The following is an 18,232-nucleotide window of genomic DNA, read 5'->3' on the forward strand; positions in this document are numbered from 1 at the left end:
CAACCTGTTTCGCATGGATCATATCTATGGCTATGTCCGTATCCCCGTTGAACATATCAGTCTTACCCTTTTTGCTTGACAAGAGGGATAATCCAGACCAGATAGACTCATCTTGCTTCTCATATCAACAACCATCTCCGGTGCATAATAGGATAGTTGAGTGAGCTTGAGGCTTTACTCATGAACACTCATGTACTCATATTTAAGAGTGAGAAATTATCATACCTTTGCCTCTCTCAACCTGCGGGGAAAGAAATGTCGAATAAAGGCACTTTCAAACACAATCCAGCTCACAATTGGTGCCCCTCCAGCCCTGCTCTTCTTCCATTGGTCGTACCAAATCCTAGTGACACCTTTGAGTTGGTATGCAGCTAAATCTACACGTTCAGTATCAGTGACACACATAACTTCAAACACCTTTTGTAGTTCCTTCACAATGTTTTTCGGATCCTTAGTGAAATATGACAGTGCAAATTCAGGAGTATATATTCTCAATAACTCACGGATGCTGGATGTATCAACCACATCCTGCCAAACCACTCTTTGTTGACCAGCTTGATTGGCCACAACTTGACTCAACATCTGGATAGCATCCCAGAACTCAACATTTGTGACCTCTCCTTGAGGGGGTTGCACTTCTGGTGCATTTTGTACCCCTTGATCTTGCAAATCAAAATTTATTCTTGCAGCACGACCTCTAACAGGTCTTCGTGTAGGCATGATCCGAAAAGGTACGCGCAAGCATGAATTAGAGAGAAACTCTTCGTAGACTTGAACTCTATCGCACCAAAAAGAGTAAGAATGGACTGAATTTTTTCCTAAATGCTGTAGATTCCTAATTATAGATGTAGCGCGCTTCACACAGTTAAAAAGGACTATACAGACATGGCTTCATAGACACCCTAGGACTCTTGAACTATGTGCTCTGATACAAAGTTTGACACGCCTCGAGTCTACGCCCTAGACGTGCCCAGCACACGAGAACTATTGCTTGTCCCCAAGCGAACCCTTGGCTTGACTTATTACACAACGGAAGATTTATCAAGTTAAATAGGAACTTAAAATGCAAAACTCAATTAAAAATGTATCATTAATGACAATATTTTAACTCAAAGCTATCTGAAAATACTCAAATAAACATAAGTGTACAACTCAAAGTCTTTAAAACATCAACATAGGAGATGGGAAAATTGTAGCACCCTAAAAAATAATTTGAGCTAAGACTTGAACCATCCTTCATTGTGAGTAGGATTTTATCGAGGAATTGAAAATTTTTTCGGTGTTAAGGTCTCTAGATGTAGCACCTTCAATTCCAAAAAGAACTATAAAGAATTCATTCAAGTCATTCCACAGTTCTTTTAAGTTTTGGGTCAACTTCAAATGACCATAACTTTTAGCACATGATGGGTTAGGTAGCCCATACGATATCAAATGAAAGGTCATTGAATTATATATCCAACACCGCCCAGTTTGCTATGTTGCGAGGTCAGATGTGTGACATTTGACCTGTTGAAGTCAGGCTATCCAATTAAGGAAAGTTATCCAAAAATAGTGAGGGGTATTTTGGTCTTTTTGTTACCCAATAAGATTTAATTTATTTCTAGTATGGTTTTAGGGGTCTAATATGAATAGTTTCAGTATTATACTCCAAATATATGCCTAGGGTTTTAGTTGAGAGTTAAAGAAGAGAAAAGAGGAGAAAAGAGGAAAGGATCAAGGCGATCGTTGCGGATTTTCACCATCGGTTTAATCCCTAAGAGGTATGTAAGTTCCCCTAGTGTTGGGTTCATTCACCCACACGCAAATCATTTTATTTTCAGCGCAATTTCATTCTCAAAAGTTGAAGGAATTGTGTTCTTGATAAGTGTTCTTAAAGTTCATCCTAAATCTTCTTTTGTTGGGGTTTTGATTATTTCTTGAGATTAAAGTGAGTGTTTTGAGTATATTAGTTTGTACTTAGGTTGGGTAATTAAATCTAAGAAAAATGGAAGAAATGAAATCGATTAGAAGTGATTTAGGATCAGAAAACGAGAGACAAAATTCATCAAAATTGGCCTAGGGAGAGGCTGAGCGGTGCACCATAGCAGTGCACCACAACTAAGGTTCTGAAGTTTGGGGTTGGAGCCCCGCATCAGGAATGTGCCAGGGTCGCCTGCCCCCACTCTTTTTGCGTCGGTTGCCCCGTTTGAGTCCCTTTTAAGTGTACCTTCACTCCATTTGCTTCTAACCACTCTAAACTACTTCTAAACACCTAGAAATCATTCATAACATGAATCAAAACCTTGAATTCAAAATTCAAATTCAAGGTAGAGTTAAGAGATAAGTCTTGAGAGTTCTTCCAAACATTTTGAGAAAGTCTCTTAAACTCTTTTTGAGGAATGTTCTGCAACTTCTAAAAAATGTTTCAAGACTCGAGCAAGTGAGTATGAGAGTGAGGAGAATGTAATAATGAGTCTAAGTAACGACCCGTAAAATGAATAAGTGAAACTAGAGCCTAACTAGTGTGTCTTTATGTTTGGTGTAAGGTTTGAGGACGTTTAATGTTGTTCCGAGCTATGGTTGAGGGGTTTAAGGGGTAAAGTCAAGGTACGACTCCCGAAGGACCACCTTAGGGGTCCTTGAGAAGGACCCTAAAGCCTAACCCCCAAGACCCCAAGATCACCAAAAGCTAGAAATTTAGGGTGACCTACAGATGGGGTTCACGACCAGTAGGTCCATCCACACCCCGTTGATGGCCTCCTTAGGTCAAGCCCCCTTTTTTCCAAGTTGCAGCCCCAGAGCACAGACCAATAGGACGTTCCGTAAGTGAACTCACGGTCCATGAGTGGACTCACGGTCCGTGAGTCTAGGGCATCATTTGCAACTGTTTTGCTGTCAAGTTGTGGCCAAGTGTGGGGGTTGTTTGGTAATTAGCTAATTAATTTTTTTAAGTGTATGGACGGTTATTTTAAGTGTATTACAATATTTTAAGAGTATTAAAACAATAAAATACTATTTTAGATTTCATTATTAAAACCCCCCAAATCAAAACCCCTCCCTCTCCAAATATCTTTTCTCTAGAACTCCATTGAAGACCAAGAGAAGAAGAAAACTTAGGGCTTGAAGAGGAAGCCTAATTGTGTGGATTTTTTGTAGAATTCATCTATTAAGTTATGGTGATCCTTCATCTAGGGTTTAGTTTTCAACCTAGAGTCAATTTCAAAGAAGTTTTCAAAGTTTTCAAGTTCATGAAAAACCTAGGGTTTTACTCAATCTCATGGGTTATTTCCTCAAACGATTTCAAATGATTACTAATGTCATATTATGATTGTATTAGTGTTTAATTGATGATTTGTGATGAAAATACTCTATGAACCCCATGATTTTTCTCTCAATTCCTAAAATTGTGCCTTTATGAAAGTGGGTTTGTTGATGATGAATGTATATGAATTGAATATGGTTGAATTTCTTTGGATTATTAAAAGTATATCATTACCCATTCCCTAATTGTAGTAAATTATTGGTGTGTTGGTGATTTGAAGTATGACCCTTGAAGGGCAAGTTATGACCAATTACTTCTTGAATTAGAATTGTGAATTAGATGTTGATCCACTTGAAAGGTGGAGGTGTTTATTTGCTATGTATGTGGTGGTATTGAATTGATGGATATCTTCCTTGTATCTCTATATATGATGGGTCCATGTATGATCACCAATTGAAGGATATGCATGTGAATTCAATGATAATGTGATGATCATGATTAGAATGTAATTGTGCTATTATTGAAAGGTTGTTCTCAATTATGCACTTATGAATGTTGATGATTAAGTATGAAGGGTTCTCCTTTGTATTGTTTTATCTTGAATTGGTAGGCTTAAGGCATCATTTTCTTGTGTTGATGAATGTGACCTTGAATGTTGAATCTTGAGTTGGTAGGCTTAGGCACCCTCTCTTGTATAGTGATTGGGTATTGACATGATGAATATGAATCGGTAAACCTAACATAGCTATCCCTTTCATAAATGATTAATGAAGTATTCTAGGCTAAGAAATGAATCGGTAGACATAATTTTGGTGGCCCTTCATAATGAGTGTAGAAACTAATGTGATGATAAACCTTGAATCGGTAGACCTAATGTTGGTGGCCCTTTCTTGTGTGAAATGATGAACCTTGAATCATTAGGCCTAATGCACCCTTTCATGATGAATAAGTAGGCATATGGAACCCTTTCAAGATGATTCAATGATCTATCCTATAATGTACCTTGAATCGGTAGGCTTATGGCACCCTTTCATGTGTAAATCAATGTACCTTGGGTCGGTAGGCCATAGGCACCCTGTCATGTGTAATACTGTTAAAGAAATGAAATACTCTATGGGAATGGAGGCTAAGCACCGAGTGGATATGGAAAGATGGAAACTCTCTCAATGTTAGGCAAGGGTTTCAATGAATATCTTTCTTATCCCATAACTATGTGCCTACGTAGGAGATTTAATGGTTCTACCCGCTAAGCACCGAGTGGATATGGAAAGATGGAAACTCTCTCAATGTTAGGCAAGGGTTTCAATGAATATCTTTCTTATCCCATAACTATGTGCCTACGTAGGAGATTTAATGGTTCTACCCTAGACAAGTAGACCAACCCTTACGATGTGGGATAGTACATCGGATTCGATGATTTAGCTCTCATGTTCTATGTCAGTTAATGCCTATTCCCATCATGTGAGATGTGCATTATAGTTTCTTGAGAAGTTCTATGAAGTGTGGGTAGTAGTATGGTATGCTATCCATACATGGCGCGAGTAGGCTTCAAAAGGGCTATAGTGAGTTCTCTAAGTCTTAATGACTAATGAATGAAAGTCCTCTAAATGAAGTTATTGAAGAATGTTGACTCTTAAATGCTTAATGTGATAATGCATGCTATACTTGGGTTATATTATGAGTTATTTTCCCTTGTCATGTCTTATGAAATGTTATGTCTCCTATGTGTGGATATTGTGCAAAGGTGAAAAGGAAGGAATGGTAAGTTCACTTTTGGTGACCTTAATGTGGTGCCTTAGTGTGGATGGTGGTATGGGACGCTATCCATACATTGCACGAGGTATAGCATGAGGGTTACTTGAGGTGAAGGTCTAAGGTGAAGGTAATGACTTACATGTTGATATTGTTTAAATGTGATGTTATGACTTGTATGATGATTATACTTGTATTTGATGTCTCTTATGCTATTATTCATGATATTTCTAAAATGAGGCATAATGCATGGTTTCCAACGAAAATGCCCCTTTTAAAGCATGTTTTTGCTTGGTCATCATACTTAGTACATTTTTGTGTGCTAACCCATTCTTCTATGTTTTTACTACAAGTGTAGGTTTCGGCAAGTGATTGCTTCTATCTAGATTGAAGTGCTTGGATTGAGATTTCCTCCAAGGATGAAGTGGTACGTCCTCATAGATCTAGGACAAGAGTCTTTTTGAAGTTTCTTTCCTTTTTCATGCATGTAATAGACAATTCTAGTCTTTTCAATTGTAAAGGGTCGTGTCCCTATTTTTGTTCAAGATTGTGTCTAAGATGGCCATGTGAGATATAGACTTCCGCTTGCGTTTAAATGTTTTTGAATGTTAGATTGTATGGTTTTAAATAAAAGAGTTTTAAATTACATACTATTTCTATTACCTATGCAATGAATGAGCTATGAGGCTTGTATAAGACCCCTTTGGGGTCGAGTACGACGTGTCGCATCTACGGGCTAGCCTTGGGTCGTGAAAGTCTACTTTTCATCACGAGATCCTTCATATCATGAACCATAACCCTTGAATTTATAATTCAAATTTTCTAGAGATTTAAGAGTAGAGTTCAAGGAAGTCTTTGAGTTCAATTGTGAATAATTTGAGATCAACTATCGATTTGAAATAAGTTTTGAGGAAGTAATTATGAGAATGAGAAGATTTGTATACATGAGATCCATAATGTTATTTAGACCCCCTTGAGTCGAGCCGTTCATGCTCATAAATTCCACACGAACTCCATAAGTTGAGTATCTTTGAGCGGAGTAGTATCCTCAAGTTCTAAGTCTTGAATATTGAATTGCTAATCCCTTTTGAGATGTTATTCCTAATCATGGGACTACTACATGTTACCCATAAAGCCCTTGAGTTGAGTTGTTCATGCCCATAATTCCTAATGAGCCCTATAAGTCGAGCAAGTTGGAGATAAGAAGTATCTTTGAGTCCTTGCATTGAGTAGTTCATGCCCATAATTCCACATGAACTTTATGAGTTGAGATTTCTTGAGATGCGTAGTATCATTGAAGTTCTTGAGTTCCGAGTATTGAGTTCTAGGCATAGTTATTTGATAACCTCGAATTGTGTCGTACACATCCATAATTCGGCATGAACTTTATTCTGAGATGTCTTTTACAATTTTTTCTATAATTGTTTTAAGACTTGGGCACTTGAGTCGAGAAAGAGTATAGTCGAGTTCATTTTCTTTAAAATGATATGTGGGAACTAAGTAGTCCCAAGAGTAAATGTTTACACATTTAAAAGAGAAGGAAACTGAGATTTCCAAAGAGTTTTGAGTAGTTTGAGTAACATCTCTTTTTGGAGAAAGATTTCGAGTAATAATCTCAAACCACAAAAATAGTTTTGTTTTTTAAAAAATTAACTGGGTATATTTTGGGAGTAGTATTGAGCACTAATATGGGAAGAGTTCATTATAACTCAACTCTCCATAAACCATGTAGCCAATGTGGGTAGAAAAGGTTATACTTTTTAGATGATTCCTTAATTCTTTTAATCATAGCTTAGTGGATCCACTTAGTTGAGAGGTCTTACACCTTCGAAAAGTATAGGATAATTCTAGTAGCGTGGGCGAGATGGTGTATCATCACATTGGTCATAGTGATGGTATGTTATATTATATTTTATTTTCTAAAAATTGAGTTGTTATTGTATTCTTCAATACATTGAGTTACTATCTACTGTTATTAAAATCTTTCTATATATTGCATCTTTTATTGTTGCTTTATCTTGAGTTTAGTATCCACAGTTGAGTATCACGAGTTAAGTACCTTTGAATTAAGTATCATATCTCTGAGTTGAGTATCATACCTTTGATTTGAGTATCATACATTTGAGTTGAGTATATACCTTTGAGTTGAGTATCATACCTTTGAGTTGAATATGATATCTTTGAGTTGAGTTAAGTATCTTATTCTTGAGTTGAGTTTAGTTGAGTGGGTTGAGATCAAGAGGTAAGTTTGTTTCCTTTTTATCAAGTTCAAGATTTTGTTATGCTTTAGAATTCCCCTTACATGCCCGTACATTCGATGTACTGAGCCATTTGGTCTGCATCATTTCATGATGCAGTTACATATATTTAGGATATTCAATAAGCGCGTCGTTGATACAACATGATGTTCGAGTTAGCTATAGTGAGTCTCCTTGCTTCCGGAGGGTTACACTTGTACTCTAAATTATATTAGTTGTTAGGATATCATGGGTCTTGTCCCGATTTCCATCTTTGTCAGTTAGAGGCTTTATAGATAGACAATAGAGTTTTAGAAGTCTATTTATTTGTTTTGTAAATGTTTTAAAGACTTAAGTTGCCTATTTTATGGCGAGTTGAATATATTATTTGTATTCAGGGTTAATATCTTGAGGTAAAGATTTTGTAATAGAATTCAATGAATTTTATTCAGTTTTAAGCTTTGTATGCTTGAGTTAGTATTTTGCTTGTAGTCAGCCTGGATGAGGATTCGTTTGGGGACCAGAAATGGTCCTCAAGTGCCAGCCACGTCCAGGATGTAGGCTTGGGTCGTAAAAAACTTGCTATCAGAGCACATAATTCAAGTGTTCTAGGGTGTCAATGATGACGTGTCAAGTAGGATCTTATTTTTGGTTGTGAGGGCCCCACTTGTATAAATAAGTGACTACAAACATTTAGAAAAAGTTTCCCTTCTTTCATACTCTTCATTTTGCATTAGAGCTATGTCATAGAGATTTCTTCATACGCGTTAGTTTCTCAGATTCGTTCGACTACTATTCATACTAAAGGTAGTTTAAAAGTAAAGCTTAAAGATCCTTATGGATGAGTTGTTCTTAGAAAGAGTCTTGAGGAAGTCATGAGACTCCAAAGGAGCTTAAGAGAAGCCCATCAGTAAGTTAAGTGTTCAGTGTCAGAGGAATGCACCAATAATTATATGAATCGTGTGTTTGAGCTAAAAGCGAGTCGTACTCTATTCCTTAAGCCTTGTTTCAGGTGAGATCCTTATGAGGAGGTACGTTTAGAGCTTGGGTAGTATATTCACCCTAAAATGGTAGCACGAGCTACAAGTTAATGAGTAGTAGTAGTAAGGAGTGCCCTTAAGTTAAGAGAAAAGTTTGCAGATGTTCAGTAATCTAAGAAAGAGAGATAGTGATGGGGCAGATTATATTATTGGAATCATGTTGTAAAACCCCAAAAACTAGTAGGTTAAACTAAAGCTAACCGTGAGGGTTAACGTCAAAGGAAAAGGGTAAGAGCCAAGGAAAATGGATGAGAGCCTAGGAAAGGGGCAAAGGCTGCCTATATTGGCTAAGGCACTGCCCACCATGACCACGAGGGTCTTCACGACCTATTATGGCCACTATGCCTCGGGTTGCCACTCGTGGTTGTGAGGCAATAGCCTCCTTAAAACTGCCCCAAATTGGCCCCTCCACACGAGCCACTTCACAACTCGTGAAGCCTTAGACGGCTCGTGGGATTGGCCATGGTCATGCCTTGGAGGTTTGAGGATGGTGAGGAAGTCGCAAGCTACTACCTCAAGGCCTACGAGAGGGACCATGGCTCGTAGAGACCCTCGTGAGGTTGCCTTCGGCTTGTGGGCTAAAGGCACAAGTTGCCTAGTGATGAGTCCATAATTTAGACTCATATAGGGCTGTATTTTAATAGATTTAGTGTCCTAAAATGCACATTTTCTGCAAATAACTTATGTAAATCCTTAATTTCCAGGTATTTGAATTGAGGAACAAAGCATTGACACTAACGAGCAAAAAGGAACAAGGCAGCTGAAAGAACGAAGAAAAGAAGGCCTGGTGATCGCCTAACGCATTGGGCTAGTCACCAAATAGCTATGATCTCGCCTAAAGTTCCAGTGTGCCAAGCCTTGAAGGAGAAAATCAAGTTGATTATAGAATGGAGCAGTCGGCGTGTCGATGAACGGTTTCATGACACCGTGTTAGATCGCCCAAAGTTAGAGAATGTGAGGATGCTGAAGACCAAAGTAAAAAAGCGATGGAATTGACAAAAGGGCGGATCGTGAAGTGGATCGGCGATCCCGACTTACTATGCCGATGGGTCCTTCGCAGCATATTTTTAGCAACTATAAATACAATTGCAAACATTATTTTTAGTATCTATCTTTGACATAATCAGTTTTGGATAGAGAACTGAGAGTATTGAGACAATATTTTCCTTAGCTTTGAAGATTTGAAGTTTTCCATTTTTGAGATTCTTCAATTTGGACCTTTGCAAAGACGAAATTAATCTTACCCAGTTGATGGAAACACAATTTGGTAACAATTTCTATCTTTTTATGATGTCTAGCTAAAACCCCAATTCTTGGGGTGTGATTATGTGATTATGGGTTGATTTAGCTTATGGGCATTGTTAATGTGATAGTTTAAATGTTGTTTAAACATGATTTGAATCAGTAATTGCGGGTTAATTTAAAGGGTGGTAGTTGCAAATGCAATTTTACCTTAGGGGTCGTTTGGTAGAGTGTATAAGAATAATGCTGAATATGATGTATTAGTAATGCAAGCATTAGTAATGCTTGCATTAGTTATGCTTGCATTATTTATGATACATTGTTTGGTTTGATGTATTGGAAATAGCAAGCCTTGTATAAAGACTATTAAAAAATATTTAGTTTACAAAAATACCCCCACATTATTATTATTATTATAATTAATTATTATTATAATAATAATAATTATTATTATTATAATAATAATTAATTATAATAATAATAATAATGTGGGGGTATTTTTGTAAACAAATATTTTTTAATAGTCTTTATACAAGGCTTGCTATTTCCAATACATCAAACCAAACAATGTATCATAAATAATGCAAGCATAACTAATGCAAGCATTACTAATGCTTGCATTACTAATACATCATATTCAGCATTATTCTTATACACTCTACCAAACGACCCCTTAGTGTTTTTGGCTTTCTCGAGAGAGATGTTTTAAAACCAAGATTACAGATTTGATGTTCTGTGGGTACTGGGTTGTCATGGGTTTAGCTCGAGAGAGGGAATCCTAAACCCTTTTCCACACATTGAGCTTGAGAGAGTAAATGGACTAAAGTGTAGACTGGTCTTAATTGGTGGTTGTTGGTGTTCAAGAGAAACCAATTTGATTCGGGATAAATTGTTCAAGAGAAAGTTTATCCCACTAAAGTCTAGCTTATTCACTGATTTATAGCTATTTACTATCATTTGCAATTACCCATTTGTCTACCTTAGCCTATAATCCAATTACATCCCAAGAACTCGTCTTTTTACGTGTTTATTAGTGTTATTTGTTGCTGTTGTAGTTGATAATTATAATCAAAACACCCATATTTGACACTTGTGTCACCCCTAAATTTGAATTATGCTTTTATTCGTAAATGTCTTTACCTATGATTGACTTGAACATATTTGTACTTGGCTCTTGAATCTTAAGTGTGTACCACTCCCTATGGGATTCGACCCCAACTCACTTAGTTGGGTTATGTTACTGACTAACGATCATTGGCACTTAGAATTTAAAGAAGTGTCCTGATACGTGAAATCAAAATAGCGTCGCTGCTGGGGAGTGGTGTTGGTTAAGATTCTTTAGTGAAGTAGAATTTTGTTCTTGTTAGTCATAGTTGACCTTACTTAATTTTAGTTTTGTTCTGCTTGTTTGTGTTTTGAAAAGAGGAAGTATGAGTGTGAACGGCAACAATGGTAGCAAGTAGGCCACAAAGATTACATCGGAAACCTCAACAATGTCAACGAGCCTAATGCTAATAATCCCCATCTTATGGGTGGAATTGGCGTTATTTGCTTCACTCCAGCAGAAGGGAACGCGGTGTTCCATATCACAAGTACTATGTTACAGCTCTTGCAATTGAAGGGGCAGTTCGGTAGCTTGGCTCATGAGGATCCCCATGAGCATATTAGAAACTTCATGGATGTTTGCAGACTGTTCTCCTTCTAGAACATATCCCAACAGTCGATCTGGTTGAGGTTGTTCCAGTTCTCTTTGATAGGAGAATCATGTAAGTGGCTGGCTGAATTGCCACGTGAATCAATCACTTCATGGGAGGAATTGGTCATCACATTTCAAGTGCGATTTTTCCCTTCTTCGAATATGATGACTCTTCGAGATAGCATCCAGAGCTTTAAGCATCTGCAGGGTAAGACAATTCATGAAACTTGGCTACGATTCAAGAAGTTGGTGCTCCAATGCCTAACTCATGGCTTGCCTGATAACGTGTTGCTGCAGTATTTTTATTAGAGACTTGACTCGGTAAACAAGGGTGTTGCTGACCTACATTCTCCTCGAAGTTTGATTCAGCAACCTTATGTGATAGCGGCTCAGCTCTTGGATGGCATGACTACAATCAACTAGGCATGGTACAACCGTGAAGACCAAGCCTCCCATCTCACGTTTAAATTGACCAAGGAGCAGATGGAGAAAAACGAAGAGAGGGACCTAAACATGGCTAAGATCATGACACAACTTGACAGTTTGTCCAAAAATGTGATGGGAGCTAGTTCTCGAGGTGTCACTACCGTGGGTGTCAAGTGTGTTGATCCTGATGAGGCCAAGTTTGAGGCTTTGTACAATAAAGAGGTAAATTTACTAGCCAACCAAGGTGGTGGTTATCATTCAAACTACCCAAGGCAGGGTGGTAACCAAGGTTGGAGCAGGGATGAAGGTTGGAAGGATCGTGATCAAGAGTGGAGTGGTCGTAACCCCACTTGGAAATAGAGAGAAGGGAGGACATATATGTTCCTCCCATGAGCGCCAAAAGCCAAAGGATTCTGAGGGAGGTCGGTCAGAGGATATGCTTTCTCGTATGCTCAACAAAGTTGAGGGGTCTAACAAGATTTTGAATTAAATGAAAGAAGATGTGTCGACCCTTAGCCAAACGGTTACCTCCCATTCAGTATCGATCAAGCAGTTGGAGACCCAAATGGGTCATATCTCATCTCATTTAAACCCGAGACAATAACAGGGTTTGCCTAGTGATACTATGGCTAGCCCCAAGAATGAGGTCTGAGTGTGGACTTGCATCGTGCCGCGATGTTAACTAAGGCGCTTCTTGGGAGGCAACCCAAGTTTTTATTTTTTTTCTTTTTGAGTTGAAATAATGGTGTGTTGATTGTACAGATCAAAGTGTGGAAGGTGTTGAAAAGTGCAGGTTGGTGAGCTGAAAGTCCAATCGGTGACTCACCGAAAAGGTCGGTGAGCTCGACTTGGACCGCTGTTGGACTCAAGACATTTTCAAATTGGAGTATGTAAAACTCGGCGAGCCCAGGAGCAACTTGGTGAATCGCCGATGAGGTTAGCAATCACGACCTAGTCCGCCGTTTGGACCCCCACATTAACTGGAGGTCCTTTAAACTCGGCGAGGTAAGTGCCCACTCGACGTGTTACCGAGTGGGTCGGCGAGCAAAACTAATGTCGCTGAATGGGCAAGAACTGGACGGTTTTTAAAGGCCAAAGGTTTAAACTTTCAAACTCTTTCACTTTCCCTCACTTTTGAACTTTCCAAACTCACACCCGCACTTTATTATTCCATATGTTTGCATTTTCACTGTATTTGAGTCGTTGATTGTGTGCTCAGAGTTGGAATCTTTGCCGCCTAGCTTTTCAAATCTTGATTATTCTGCATTTAAGGTTGTTTTCCGAACCCCGTATTCATTTTTAGCAATTTGTACTCTTTTGCAATTGATTTTGTCTTAGTGATGTGTTATGGGCCTCTCTGATCATAATTGTATATGTGTGTGCCTAATTTAACTTGAATATCGTACCTTAAATGCCTATAATGTTGATTTCCCAAGATTTTGTGCTTTAAAATTGATTAAAATTGTGGGGTTGTGCATGCATGTTGCTGGGTCTAGTCAGGTGAAGTCTAAGTAGCCCACATTTGTGCCAAATGACGTATTTTTCCCAATGATGGAGCTGTTGATGTCATTTTTAAGGGAAAACGTCGTTAAATGGCCAAATTTGGCCAAACAGGAAGAAGTCTAAGTATCCCAGAGGAATGGGTATAATGGGTCTTACTGTAATTGTGGAAGTGCATGTTTTGATTTTGTTTTTGGGGGCTGCGGGGTTGAATTTGAGAAGTTGGGTTGAAAGTAGGCACATTAGGTCATTTAGCGAGCTGGGTCGGTCGAGCTCGCCGAACCACTTGCCGGTTCACCAAAGTTCCCCATATCACCTTTAATTGCATGCTAAATGTGAAGCTTGGTTCTATAACTTTCGGCGAGAAGCCTGAGGTCGCCGAATGCACTCAGCGACTCACCGAAATTCCTTCTTGATTGCCCTTTGCCGGCGCCCCTATCTCTTTTAGCAGTATAACTTTTGGCAGGCTAGTTCTTACTCGCCGAAAGGCCCTTCACATCGTCAACATGCCAAAACAAATTATGATTTTGAGCCAATCCTTTCTGCGAGCCCGATCTAGCTCGCCAAAGAGAATCAGCGACTCACCGACCGGTTCGACAAGTCTGTCTGCAACTACTTTTCTGTGCTTTTACTTGAATTATTTGTAACTCTTTTCCTGATGTTTTGCAGATATGGCAAGGGCAAACATACATATGCCATCCCTCAAAAGAACACGGGGTATTTTAATAAATGAAGGGGGCGAAAATCCACCCAAAAAGGGAAGAACAGAGCCTCCAACGGGAGGCAAAGGCAAAGGCAAAAAACCCACATCTGAAGTTCCAGACCACAACCCCAATAGGGAGAGAGTGTTGGCTGACTCCCGGGCTGTATTATCTGAGCCTGAAGACGACCAACCCTTACATTCCCGGGGGGCTGAGATCTGTTCTAGATCTCGCTATAACTCAGCTAGAGTCCCTTCAGCTTCCACCCCATTAGGTTCAGTGCTAGCACCGACACCTTTTGTGGCTCAATGCCACAAGTAGTCCCTCCTCCCAGGCTTCTCAACAGGTTAAAAGTTTATGGATTGCAAACTATCCTCGAGGAGAAGTTGTTATCTACAGAGGGCCTTGAGGGCAAATACTCCGGGGTGAGGGACACCCTCCACTTCCGCCGGTTTGAGCAGTTCACCAGGCCTTGAGGCCCCTATATTCCTTCATGGATCCAGGAGTTCTAAACAACATATGGTGACTTGGTTTCGAAGAGCAAGAAGAAGGCCAACGAGTTTAGACCGATTAAGTCGGCCATCGTCCGGGGTAAGGAATTTGGATGCAATAGCGAGTACATTAATATTATACTTGGCAGGGGTCTTGGAGCTACAGTGGAATATGACAGTTTGCCATATACTCAGTCCCTGGATGACTTGAAGGGCTGGCAGGGTCCATTGATTTCTGATACCACCACGAGGTGGATCAAGGCAGGGGTCTCCATAGAGAAGAGGGATCTGAGTATTGCTGCTCGGTTCTGGTTTGGCTTCATTAGCAACACGGTCATGCCATCCCAGAACGACTACATCCTATGCCACCCTAAGGCGGCCTACCTTTGGTCGATAATATCCTAAAGGAGCATTAACCTGGGACTCCTTATAGTGCAAGAGATGGCCATGAGGGCCAAATAGAGTCAGACCTATTTGCCATTCCCGGTCTTGATCACGAAGTTGTGTCAGCTTGCTGGAGTGCCCCGGGATGATACGAGAGATATTGAGGTTACCCCATCTTCCTCCACTAACATCCGGCATGTTGAGGTCGAGTACACACGAGAGGAGGTCGACATGAGGAGAGCATCTCCGGTGGATACATCACCAGAAGTGTACATTGGTTTGATACCTGCAGAGACATCTTTGTCTACTCTGCCTCCGGGCCTTTAGGTACATCTACTCCTTCTTCTTCTTCACAGGTCCCGGGTGCATGTACCTCCTCCTAGCCAACCAAGATTATCGAGGCAATGATCTTAAAGATAGGGCACCTGGCCCACTCAGTTGATGTGAGAGCTACCCGTCTGGAGGCTGCAGTGCCATGGATGATTGAGGCTGCCATTTTAGCTTAACTTACCCCCCTCCGGACTTCCATTGACACTCTCACTGAGAGAGTTGAGGCTTGTGATAGCAAACATGGGGAGACCTCCGAGGTTACGGTTTTGAAAGCCGAAGTAGCAGATCTAAGAAAGGATGTACACTATCTAAAGTCTACTAATTTCACTTCACTACTGGAGGTTGCGGATGATGTGAATGGCCCTGAGACTTCGGAGATTCCTCCGGCTACCACCGGAGATGTACATAGGGATGGCACATCAGCTGATGAGTCAGAGAAAGAGACTAATGAGGAGCAGATAGAGATGAGGAAGGAGAGCATATATGGAGATTTGCCAGATTTTGAGGAGACAATTGTACAGTCGGTGATCCATACATCACTGACAGAGACATCCATGGCAGCTCCTAGTGGACCTACTACTTCTGAGGTGACTCCGGGTACTGATGCCCGAGACCAGAGTGATGCGCCGGGCGCTGATGCCATTACAGATGGAGCGATTGTTTAGACAGGATTCCTTTTTATCTCCCTCTCTATCTTATCTTTATTTGACTTTTGGATATTTTTTTGCTTGCATTTGAGGACAAATAGCTTTTGTTTGTGGTGGGGTAAGGCTCACCTTTTGTGATTATTGCTTGTTCGTACATTGGGTTTTGTGGTATATATTGTCCTTAGCACTATTTTTGTGGATGTTTGAGCTTGTGGCTCATCCCTTTAATTGTGAATGATTTTTGGACCCTTCCAAAAAAAAATTATGCCATCTCTTGGTTGTGTTTGAATGTGGTTGTTCTCTTGCAAATTTGAGTATCGGTCTTGATCAATATCGATGACTTGAATAGTGCTCATAATCAAACAAAAATGAATATGCGGATACGATGAGGCCAAATGAAGTTGCATAGACAATATGTGAACTCTTTGAATCTCTTTGTGACTAGCCGGTTATCGAATGATTTTCTTCTGATGAACATTATACACTAGCGAAAGTATGGACTCTTGTTTGACATTGGTGTCAATGCCTTGTGTGATGAGCTTACAGTGAACCATGTGTGATTTCACCTAGAATTTGCCACATTGGTCCGGTTAAGTAAGTGACGCAATCTCTTGATATGATCTTAGGCAATTTTGGAAAGTGTGAAACAATTTGACAATTATACCTCTTTTTGTGGCCTACCTTGTGAGTGTGTGAACTTCACTTGAACACCTTTTGAGCCTTACCCTTTTCTTGGAAGAAACTTGATGAAATTATGACCTTTCTTGATCCATTACCCTTAATCCTCATGATTTGTGGTTTCTTTGAATAGCCAAATTAGGCCAAAAGCCTAAGTTGGGGGTGTGGTGAAAAGAGAAGGTAAATCAAGAAGTACAAAGAAGTCCCCATTGACCCATGGTTTTGAGAAATATTGAACCCCTCCATACAAAAAAAAAAAAAAAAAGAAAGAAAAGAATGAAAAGAAAAAGAATGAAAAAGTTGTGGAATAAAGTTGTGAAAATGCAAAAAGAAATGGGGTATCCAACAGTCCATGGAAAGTGAATAATGGGGTGACTTCTGATGGTATTCCATTGGAAGTTGAATAATGGGGAGAATTTTGAGCATGAGTAAAATTGCTGAAGAATAGGAAGGAAAGTGATGTTCATACCACATTTCATGAGGATAACAGCCACTAAGCCTAAATGACCATACCTTTACACTCAGCCCCATTACAAGCCTTGAATAGACCCTTTTGATCTTGAGTGAGCTGAAACAAGTGTTGATTGGAAAATACGGGTAAACCTATGGGTGAAGTCATGCATTGTGTTTATCTTTTTGAGTGTGAGTGTTGATTGTGATTTCGGAGCTATAAATTGTTGAACCATTGTGTGTGCATATGGAATCATTCTTTTTGTGAGGGAATTTGAGTACCTTTGTTGAGCTTGAACTTGCATTTGAAGCAAGTATTGTGAACTTGAGAATCTTTGATAATGGTGAGTCACAACTTTAATCTTTGAGTGCACAATTGATCCTTGCATGAGTAAGTTGAGTCTTTTTGTGTGCATTCATGATTCAATCTTGTGTAGCACTGTTTGAGACATCCTTTTTGAACTGTTGAACTTGAGTTTTACTTGAGGACAAGAAAAAGTTTAAGTTGGGGGTGTTGATGAGTCCACAATTTGGACTCATTTAGGGCTGTATTTTAATAGATTTAGTGTAGCGACCCTTTCAGAAGGATACTACCACTTAAGAAGGAATCTACTTTAAATACTTTGTGACATTTAAAAGAGATTAATGTAGGGAGTATTGATTTAAAATCTAGTAGGGGGATTACGTTAAAAAAAATTGCCAAGGATGTGCATCCTGCCCATTTAAATATTTATTTGTGTCAAATCGAAATTGCGTAGAATTTTTACTTATGGCAGAAAAACCATTCCAAGATAATCTAAGCAAATAACTTACGAGACTTTCATGCATATATTATCCTCACACTTAAAAATGATATAAAAAGAATGTTACCAACTTCCGAGTACCCAAATTTGCCGGTTCATGCTTCACACAATCATTCAAAACAAATAGTAAATTTAGTATATTACAAGAATTGGGTTTACACACCCCAAAAAGAACAAAACATATAGCCATACTTATATTACAACCCATGGTGACATGATCATATTAGCCCGAAAAATTTCATGTAAATATACAACACATATATCATGTACAAGTACCATGGTTTATAAAAAATATAGATGCCTATATGCAAATGTGATCTTTCTTAAGGAGCTCAAAATCTCTATCTCCAATGGCCAGCTTCATGCATCCTCTCGAACATTTTGTACGATAGAAACAACTATCGCTAAGCATATAGCTTAGTGGTGTAAAAACTATAGGTTCTGAGCCCTCAGATCCTCCAAGCTACTTTTTTCAAGCCATGGCAAGAACAATTGAACATAATAAATAAATCAAGTAAGCAATATATAAAGAGTGTCAAGTTCGATATTTAAAGATCCAAATGTCAAGAACGCTCATAGCACCATTTTCCAAGAGATTCAATAAAAAGGCTCGC

This window comes from Solanum tuberosum, unplaced genomic scaffold (genome assembly GCF_000226075.1).
Source record: "Solanum tuberosum cultivar DM 1-3 516 R44 unplaced genomic scaffold, SolTub_3.0 scf00082, whole genome shotgun sequence".
Classification (NCBI taxonomy): Eukaryota; Viridiplantae; Streptophyta; class Magnoliopsida; order Solanales; family Solanaceae; genus Solanum; species Solanum tuberosum.